General features: G+C 41.7%; 1 protein-coding gene across 2 annotated transcripts in view; it reads left to right on the top strand.

The window, feature by feature from the left end:
- Positions 1-5,057: 5,057 nt before the first annotated feature.
- Positions 5,058-10,899, top strand: part of LOC128704268 (E3 ubiquitin-protein ligase HRD1) — a 57,326-nt gene continuing 51,484 nt past the window's right edge. The window contains exon 1 of one of the 2 annotated variants that reach the window (XM_053799357.2): positions 5,058-5,492. The gene's annotated coding sequence lies outside the window, so the exon portion shown is untranslated. The remainder of the gene's footprint in view (positions 5,493-10,899) is intronic. The other variant, XM_053799356.2, reaches the window with a different exon arrangement.

Here is a 10,899-nt window from a genome sequence, read left to right as displayed (position 1 = left end):
ATATATAGGCATACCTCGCTAATATGGCGCTTGCTTTAGGGTGCTTCACTAATATGGCTCTCTTCAATTATATTCATAATATTTTTTGGTGATTCAGTTGACTCTTAGCTGAATCAAGTGAGTTGAAGGCTCAGATGATGAAGTTCCACTATCCCTTGCAGCCTTCCCTCAATAATTACTTCCTTTAAAATGTTTATTCTCTTAATAAATGGTAGTGTAAACATGTTTTAAGTCTTTTATGTGTACTAGTAAATAAAAAAAAGGCTGTGATTCAAACCATACCCCGGCCGGGATTGAACCCGCGGTCAGAGAGTCTCAAAACTCCAGCCCGGCTGTGATTCACTTTACGGTAGTGGTCTGGAATTTAACCCGCCATATTAGCAAGGCATGTCTGTGCTTTTATTACAGAATTTGTACACCAGTTATACACAGTAAAGACTGATATTCTTTAAATACATTTCATTATACTGTACTGTAACATGGGGGAGTGTATTTATATCATAATTACTGTACATTTTTGTAGCATAAATGAATGAATAATCAAAGAAAAGAGATATTGTATTACAGGTGTTTTAAAAATACCTCCCCAAAAAACTATTATGATTTTTGCAGCATTAGCTGCAAGTTTAAGTTTAATCGGTCCAGGAAGGTCAGGGGTTTCTTTCACATAGGCATTCCTCTCCTCCTCTTCCCTATCACACAGGAGAGAGCATTGTTTCAATAGCAATAATGAGTTAATTCAGTATGCGTATCTAGATTGTTTGGCCAACTTCATACAACTACATCTTGCATGATAACTGCAGTGTAATTCATCAATGGAGGGGCAGACACTTAGGAGGCAAGGACATTGTATTTCATAGGACAGTTCCCAAACTATACTGCATGCACCCCTGAAGGTGTGTGAGAAAGTTCTGTAATGGCAGAATTCTTATTTAATATATATTGTTCAAAAAGGAAACTGAATACTTTCCATCCCTGCCCTCTACAGGCGCTTTATAATCCCTACAGGTTTAGTGCTCCCCCATGATTATAATAATAATCTTCCAGTGTATAAGGGTGATTTTATGCAGTGTTTGGTATAAAAAAAAAACCTGTAATGTTAATTTAATATCTTTAGTATGCACCCCATACCCATTCTGTGGGCAGTAGTCAAAAGATTACAGAGGTGCATAAAGGGTCCAGGGACTGGAGTACAAAGTTAGGACAGATGAACAAGTTACAATGGTAATGAACTATTTACATGTTTATATCTGGTTACAATCGTAATGTAAATACCATTTTTGTATTTGATGATCACTGCAACAGAAAAAAGTGCAATGGGTTACAATAATACAGTACGTATATGCATTCTTCAAGGGTTATATTTCTTTTTGAACATCTTGAATTTTTTCATTAGATGTCGAACATATTCGATACATACGTATTTTACTCTTGTACTAACCCCTACCCTCGTGCACCCACTACCTGCCCTTACTTGCTCCTAATGTTTGCACATTCCTATCCTCCAACATCCTAACCTGCAGCGCTGTATATCCCATACAGATTTAGCACTTAAATTGATTACCATTATGTCATTACTATTAGTGTACCATGAAATTAACCTCATGAACACTGCAGACACAAATACCTGCAATTAGTGGAAACCTGGGCACCAGACAAAATGAAGTGGACACCTTAAGTCCAGCCTGGGGTTAAGACATCATCGTACAAACACAGAGTGACTATGCTACCGCAGGCTGAAGTCGTGATAAAGGAAAAGGGGAAAATATAGAGAAAAGGGGTAATTACCTTAGTTAATAATTAATTATTGCCACAATCTGCTCATTGGGAAATACATATGTAGTACCTGGAGTTTACCTGGAGAGAGTTCCGGAGGTCAACGCCCCCGCGGCCCGGTCTGTGACCAGGCCTCCTGGTGTATCAGAGCCTGATCAACCAGGCTGTTACTGTTGGCTGCACACAAACCAACGTACGAGCCACAGCCCGGCTGGTCAGGAACCGACTTTAGATGCTTGTCCAGTGCCAGCTTGAAGACTGCCAGGGGTCTGTTGGTAATCCCCCTTATGTATGCTGGGAGGCAGTTGAACAGTCTCGGGCCCCTGACACTTATTGTATGGTCTCTTAACGTGCTAGTAACACCCCTGCTTTTCATTGGGGGGATGGTGCATCGTCTGCCAAGTCTTTTGCTTTCGTAGTGAGTGATTTTCGTGTGCAAGTTCGGTACTAGTCCCTCTAGGATTTTCCAGGTGTATATAATCATGTATCTCTCCCGCCTGTGTTCCAGGGAATACAGGTTCAGGAACCTCAAGCGCTCCCAGTAATTGAGGTGTTTTATCTCCGTTATGCGCGCCGTGAAGGTTCTCTGTACATTTTCTAGGTCAGCAATTTCACCTGCCTTGAAAGGTGCTGTTAGTGTGCAGCAATATTCCAGCCTAGATAAAACAAGTGACCTGAAGAGTGTCATCATGGGCTTGGCATCCCTAATTTTGAAGGTTCTCATTATCCATCCTCAAGAAGGAAGGCCTAATCATCTGACATATGCTAGGCAAAATAGAAGAACTGGTTAGCTTTAATAGCAGTTGATTTCTGGTAGGTTCTGTTTCTCAAAGAGTATTGTCTGTACTATGAGCAGTAGGATTCCAACCAGACTGTCAACTAGCAAAGCTGTTTTTATTACAATAGCATGCACAGTCCCATGGTTCTCATATACTTGACTCAAGGAAGAGAAGCAAACATACAACATGTTTACAGTTTAATGACAAAAAAAAACATTATGAACTTAAAATCGGAACTAATCATATAAAAATATAAAGTATAAAGATTTAGATTTTTTAGATTTTGCCACTGAAGTGGCTAGTTTATTGTGCACCCCATATCCAGCCTGTGGACAGTAACATAAGAGCATATGGATACACAAAAGGCCTAGGAACTAGGCCCCAAAGGGTTAACAGTAATACATATGGATTTATATCTACATATCTATAGTTCACTTATCTGTTACAAGCAAATTTAGGAAATTTGCTTAGTATATCTGGTGGCCCGGTGGTCTGGTGGCTAAAGCTCCCGCTTCACACACGGAGGGCCCGGGTTCGATTCCCGGCGGGTGGAAATTCCGACACGTTTCCTTACACCTATTGTCCTGTTCACCTAGCAGCAAATAGGTACCTGGGTGTTAGTCGACTGGTGTGGGTCGCATCCTGGGGGACAAGATTAAGGACCCCAATGGAAATAAGTTAGACAGTCCTCGATGACGCACTGACTTTCTTGGGTTATCCTGGGTGGCTAACCCTCCGGGGTTAAAAATCCGAACGAAATCTTATCTTATCTTATCTTATCTTAATAAGATAATCTGACATGTCACACAGGTTATTATACTATCTCTGTATTCCTCAATAAGTGGACAATTAAGCACATAGTGTTCAAGAGAGTGACCATATGCCTGATCACATAATTTACATTTAGTTTGATGATCATCTGTGTCTCACAAACTGCCAGAAGTACTTGTAACCAAGCCTAAGCCTGGCCACTACAATATCAGTCAGTCTGTTCACATTGCAAGTTGCTCCATAAACATACTTATCTACGTTCATGTTATCACAGTGGGTTATAGATCTACTCAGGCTTCTAACTGCATTCCTATAACAATCATTTTCATTATTTACTTCTCTCCTAATATTATTCCTAATGCTAGACACAGTTATACCAAAGTTATATTCTACATTCTCCTTCTGGGTACTCTTCTTGGCTAACATATCAACTTTATCATGAAGGAGTAATCCAATGTGTGATGGGATCCATAGCAATTATACATTAATTCCTTTGTCCCTGATTTTTGAGTATCTATACCAGGCTTGTCCAATGAGCATGTTGTTGGAGTCATTATATGAGTCAAGAGCCTTCAATGATGACATAGAATCAGTAATGATGATAGAGTCAAGCTCATTATTATTATTATTATAATCAAGGGGAAGCGCTAAACCCGGAGGATTATACAGCGCCTGGGGGGGGGGGGGGATGTGGAAGGCATTCAGGCTTAATTCGGGGAACTGGAGCACAGATCGAATTCCCTAAATCAAGAGCCCCTCACCAACATCAAGGAACCTTCCTTGAGGGGAGAGTCAAGCTCAGTGTCATAGGTTAGCTTTAGCGCCATTTGGATTGCAAACAATTCAGTTTGCAGTATAGACGCCCAGTTGTTAATTCTTATGCTTAACTCAACAAATTTATTATCGTTCTTAACTAGGGAGGTGGCAACAAGAGCAGATGCAGCCCTGCCAGAAGACTCCTGTTTAGATCCATCAGTGTATATAACTTGTGATAACTTATTACTACCAGCTAGGTGAGAAATTTCTTCTTGAGCAGTTGCTCTAACAAGAGATTTAAGGAAGGGATTACCAGCAATGAGCTTCTTGGGAGGGACTTGCAGGTATGTGATATTAAATGAACACATCTTCCATGGAGGGGTGAAATGCTCTTGTTGCCTACAGTGATACAGTTCATGTAGGTTATAAAACTTAATGCAATTGCACGTTTTCACAGTTCATTTGGATTTGTGTGTATTTGACTCTAGACACTTGGTAAGATTCATTGTGACAGTGTCTGATTCATTTCTAAACATTCTAATACCGAGTACAGTGTTAATCTCAACAATCCTATCACTGATACTACACAAATAATGGTTCAAACAGTATTATTTTGTATGAGTAGATGTTTTAATAGACTGGAGGTCATATAATATTTGGGAGAGTTACTTCAAACTGGTTAGATGTTGTATTGGTTAGTATTGAAATTATTATTATTATTATTATTATTATTATTATTATTATTATTATTATCATCATCATCATCATCAAAAAGAAGCGCTAAACCACAAGGGTTATAGTTAGCTTCTTTTTTATTATAATAATAATATTCAGTTAGTATTGAGAGATGAGATGATTTTTAAGCATAGCCCTAAATTTGTATGTAATCAGGGGAATTTTTACTGGTTCAGGTAGTGAATTCCAGTTCTCCCGGCCTTTTATGTGCGTTGCATTTTAGCATCGTTAGACATGAGGGATGTCTGAGTTTAGTGCCTTGTATTGTGACTGGGTTCCTTGTGTAGCTATCAAGAAGTGGAGGGTTTATATTGGAGTTTAATGTTCTGTATATATAGTAGGCACAATAATGAGTGTATCTTTCGCATATTTAGTAGGTTTAAACTTTTGAAAAGTGGTGAGGTGTGGTGTCTGGCACAGGAGTTAGTGATCATCAGCACAGTAGTATCGTCTATGTACCCAGAGGTGGACTGGCCATACGGGCATTTGGGCAGTGCCCTGGCAGTGCCCTGTGGGCCGCTGGGCTTAGAACAAAAACAGCTGAAAAATGTCACGAAAAACTGAAGTCATAGTCGCTGCACAAAGATTGAAATGAAAATGGAACGCGCCTCTGGCCCTCAGCAGTGTTAGCCTCGGGGCCAGGAGCTGAGTCTCGACCCCTGCAACCACAATTAGGTGAGTACTAGCAGTGGCCCAGCCGACCTGATAGGTGATGAGATGCCCGGGCTGGTTTTAAAACCCAGTCCGCTTCTGTATGTACCCTAAAATGGCTGGATTAACTCATCTCGCTACCAGTAACTCCTTCACCAGCTTATAGAACGTGTCCTGCACATTTTAGACAAGGGACAACCCTGCCTTACACCTCTGCACGTGAGTACAGCTTCCCTTAATCTACCATTAACCTGGACTCTAGCCACAGCTCCATAATACAACTTATCCACCCACCTCACAATTTCCTCCCCAAACTCCTACCGAAAGAGGCTACTACTCATAATTCTCTCTCTATAGAATTATATGCACCTCAGTCAAGGTGGCCCGTAGCCTGGTGGCAAAAGCTCTCGCTTCCCACGGTGAAGTCCGGGTTCGATTCCTGGCGAAGGGGTGGAAACATTGGACGTGTTTCCTTACACTGGTTGTCTATGTTCACTCATCAGTAAAATAGGTACCTAGGTGTTAGTGGGCTGGTGTGGGTCGCATCCTGGGGACAAAATTGACCTAATTTACGGGAAATGCTCAGCATAACAAGCGGCTTTCTATATAGTAGTATGTCATTGATGTCAGCTATGATCTGTATACCTTGTACATGTACTGGTAGTTAATAGATATTATTATTAAGGGTGAACTAGTGATCAACATGGATCTTCCCGGAATACCACACTGGACCGGCAAGACAATACGACCCACAAAGCACTTCAATCAAATTATCAGAGTTTATAATCACCACACAAGAGTGAAGTAGAACAATTATAAATTCCTGCCTGCATCTTATCCTTCGGGACGAGGAAAACGACTACCGTTGACGGTGAGGGCCTGGGTTCGATTCCCAGCTAGAGTAGAAACATTGGGCGTGTTTCTTTCCACCTGTTGTCTATGTTTCCCATCAGTAAACTGGGTACCTGGGTGTTAGTGGACTGGTGTGGGTCGCATCCTGGGACACTGACCTAATTTGCCCGACATGCGGAGCATAACAAGGGGCTTTCTATATAGTAGTATGTCATTGTTGTCAGCTATTCAATTCAATTCAATTCAATTCCAAGTTTATTCTCTATAAGGATTACAATGCTGAGCTTACAGAAATTTGGTTATTGTGTGGTTTACATGTAGTAAAATTGTGATTACAGAGTGTACCACTAGAACGCTTAGCATGGCTAGGCATTTCGGGCAGACTTAGTTTTATTCTTAATTGTAAAATATTACAAATTATGAGGTAAGTTGGTATTATGGCTAAGTGACTAAATACTAGTTTGTGAGTTTAGCAATGTGAATGCTTTTGTTTTGGCACAGTACATAGTTTCAGTATTGGAGTATCACAGGATTCATTATTTTAAGATTGAGATTAATATTTCTGTTTATGGTCAAATGAGTCAGTGAGTGTAAGTGTGAACCACCAGGTGGTATTCGTGTAGTTAGTTGACGGGGTGTATCAGGGAGATAAGATGTTTTCTAATGGTAGTTTTGAAGGTGATGAATGTGTCTGCAGTTCTAGAGTTCTCAGGTAGGGTATTCCAGATTTTAGGGCCTTTGACATACATTGAAATTTTGTAAAGGTTTAGTCGGACACGGGGAATGTCGTAGAGATGTTTGTATGTGGTGTTATGCCTGTGGGTTCTGTCACAACTATCAAGAAAGCGTTTTAGGTCAAGGTTGATATTAGAGTTTAAGGCCCTGTAGATGTAGATTGCACAGTAGTAAGTGTGGATGTACTGAACTGGGAGTAAGTTTAGGTCTATGAAGAGTGGGGGGGTGTGTTGCCAGGGATGGGATTTAGTGATTATTCTTACTGCGGCTTTTTGTTGGGTTATTATTGGCTTTAGGTGTGTTGCTGCAGTTGATCCCCAAGCACAAATAGCATAGGTGAGGTATGGATAAATAAGTGAGTGGTATAGTGTGAGAAGGGCATTTTGCGACACGTAGTATCGTATCTTGGAGAGGATCCCAACCGTTTTGGATACTTTTTTGGTTATATGCTGGATATGGGTGCTGAAATTCAGACCCCTGGCAGTCTTCAAGCTGGCACTGGACAAGCACCTAAAGTCAGTTCCTGATCAGCCAGGCTGTGGCTCGTACGTTGGTTTGCGTGCAGCCAGCAGCAACAGCCTGGTTGATCAGGCTCTGATCCACCAGGAGGCCTGGTCACAGACCGGGCCGCGGGGGCGTTGACCCCCGGAACTCTCTCCAGGTAAACTCCAGCAATGGTAAGTTAGATATTGGCCTATAGTTGTTTAAGTCTGTAGGGTCACCACCTTTATGTATTGGTGTAACCCTTGCCATCTTGAGTAGTTTCGGGAAGGTGCTAGTCTCTAGTGACTTGTTAAAAAGTAATGAAATAGCATGCGAAAGGACATGGGCTGCTCGCTTGTACAGTAATGGTGGGACATAAGACAGATTCCCCAAGTTATTTTTAAGTGACTTTATAATCTCAGTGACTTCCGTGGGCTCAGTTGGTGCAAGATAGAAGGAATTAGGGAAATTCCCATCTAGGTAGTCCCCGGCATGGGCATTGGTATGTGGGATTTTACTGGCGAGATTAGATCCTATGGTTGAGAAGAAGTCGTTTATCTTGTTAGCTGTGTCAGTGGGATGTAGTGGTGTTTCATTAGGTTTAGTTAGGACAATATTCTTGGTTTTTCTCAGTTTGTGGGTCCCTAGAATCTGAGAGAGTGTTTTCCAGGTCTTTTTTATATCTCCTCTAGTGTCTGTGAATCTGCTGGAGTAGTATAGTTGTTTGGCTTTCTTTATTACTTTGGTGAGAGCTGATGAATAGTGTTTAAGAATGTCTTTGTGTATTAAGCCCTGTCTATATTGCTTTTCATATTGGTGTTTCTTGTCAATGGATTTCAGAATGGTGCTGGTTAGCCATGAGCAACCAAGCCGTTTGTTTGTGATCTGTTTTGTTTTTATAGGACAATGTTTGTTGTATAGTCTAAGTAATTTGTTAAGAAAAATGTCTGTCCAGTCATCAATACCATTGGCCTTGGAGAATTCTGTAGGCCAATCAACAGTCTCTAGGTCAGCTGTGAACTTCCTTACTGAGGCCTCGTCATGGAGTCTAAATGAGACTTTGTTGTATTCAAGTGGTGGTTTACTAATGTTTGTCAGGAGGAAGGTAGGGTAGTGGTCTGTAGTGCTATCTGTGATTATCCCTGATTTAAGGGGGGCTAGTATATTGGTCCATATGTGGTCTATTATGGTTGCACTTGTCTCAGTGAGCCTGGTTGGTTTAGTTATTGTTTGTATGAGAAGTGTGTATACCTTGGCCTGTATACCTTGTACATGTACTTGTAGTAAATAAAGATATTATTATTATTATTATTATTAACCGTGACCAACCTCCTTCATAACACTGATGAGGCATACCAAAAACACCCTAAGTTTATTTCTTTGTAAAGGTTACAATGTGTAATTACAGTTTTGATTTGCTAACTCATCAACAGGTCCCCCCAATGCCATCCTGTTACTCGAGATTACAAGGAATCCCCTTACAAACCTCAGACAGCTCCCTTTCCCTCCACCACCCTCTCCCAATACTACTCATACCATCTTTTCACAGTCAACCCCATCGCATAAGTCATTTTTCAGGACCTGCCCTTTCCTGAATTCACCCACATTACAATCCACCTTAAGACAAAATAGTAGTCCTTTCCTGTTCCTGTGAACATTACACATGAAGATGGCCGCTTGTACACGGCACTGCACTATAATACTCGCTGTGTAAACTCCAGATCAAAAGCTTCCAACCTTCTATGTCATCCATTCGGTACTCCCACTGAGCCGCCCCTTTCCTGTAACATTGAAGCAATCTATCCTCATAATAATTTAATAATCCGTATCTTATAGAATTAGGCTTCCAACCTTCCCCTACCTGGAGGGAGTTCCGGAGGTCAACGCCCCCGCAGCCCGGTCTGTGACCAGGCCTCATGGTGGATCAGAGCTTGATCAACCAGGCTGTTACTGCTGGCTGCACGTAATCCAACGTACAAGCCACAGCCCTTGCATAATACTTTCATTATTATATTCATGGGGAGCACTAAACCCATAGAGGTCACACAGTGCCTCGGAGAATGGAAGGCATTCAGGCTTGATTCAAGAAATTGGAGGACTGGCCTAACTCCTTTATGATGAGGTCCCGTAGCTCGATTGCTAACGCACTCACCTCACACACTGACGTCCGTTGTTCGATCCCCGGTACGGGTGGAAACATTAGGGTGTGTTTCCTTAAGACACCTGATGTCCCTGTACACTTATCAATAAAATAGGTACCTAGGTGTTAGCCGACTGATATGGGTGGCATCCTGGGGACAAAACTGACCTAATTTGCCCGAAATGTTCTGCATAACAAGGGGATTTCTATAATAAAAAAAATCAAGAGCCCCTTCACCAACATCAAGGAACATTGAGTGGTTAAAACTATCTTATCGCAGGTTTAGCCACCTCGTTCCACCACCTTACCAACACCTCATCATTCCCCTGATATTTCTTAACCTTCATTATCCCACAAAACTACACTACCACTTCCTAGTCCCCCTAAAGCCCTGGTATTCAGTTTCCAGTAACCTTTGCGACGCAGGCGCCAACGAGTCCCACCGCACCTCCGTGAGAACTGCAAGAGGATCAGAAAAAGCATACTGAGCGCATAGTTACTGATGATTTGACATAAATTCTGTTCAATCTGGTCCCATAATGTCTCCTCACATACGCATGAGCTGATAACAAATCTGACATACAACACACAGCCTTCAAGTGCACTTCACTCAACAACTCGCACAAGACCGAGGAATAATGCTTCGCCCCTCTCGGGGTGACATTCTACTTAAAAAAAAACACAATTTCATTCCCCTTCCACTATGGCTAAGGCCGTCAACGATCTGCGAAAAATTACTAAGTCCTCCCTAGTTAAATTATTTTTAACCCTCGCATCACCATCTGCAGGCACGTACACACATATGAGAGACGCAAAACAATTCAGCTATGCTGTATCCACATGTGTAATGCGACTATCGTCACTATTTGCTCTACGATGGAACACAAACGGGCATGACACCCCCACCAAGAGGGCCATCTCAGGGTCTCAGGAGATCCAGGTCCACGCCAAGCTGGATTGTGAAATGAACTAAGACAGGATAACAGCTCTTTGCCTCTAAGTGAAACTATAAACAATAGTTTATTTTCCATCTGACTTTTTGTACCCTTCATCATTCCTTTCCTAACCTCTGATCCTGTCTGTCCCTATCCACTCAACCCAGTTTCATTAACTTGTATCGTCCCTTTCCCAACCCTTCATCCTCCCTCTCCCTAACGTTTTTCATCGTTTTCTCTACCCCTCATCCTCCCTTTCCCTATTCCACATTCTATCTTTCTTTAC

The sequence above is a fragment of the Cherax quadricarinatus genome, chromosome 84 (genome assembly GCF_038502225.1).
Source record: "Cherax quadricarinatus isolate ZL_2023a chromosome 84, ASM3850222v1, whole genome shotgun sequence".
In the NCBI taxonomy this organism is placed as follows: Eukaryota; Metazoa; Arthropoda; class Malacostraca; order Decapoda; family Parastacidae; genus Cherax; species Cherax quadricarinatus.
The sequence above is the reverse complement of the archived record's forward strand: the minus strand, read 5'-3'. Positions and strand labels throughout refer to the sequence as shown.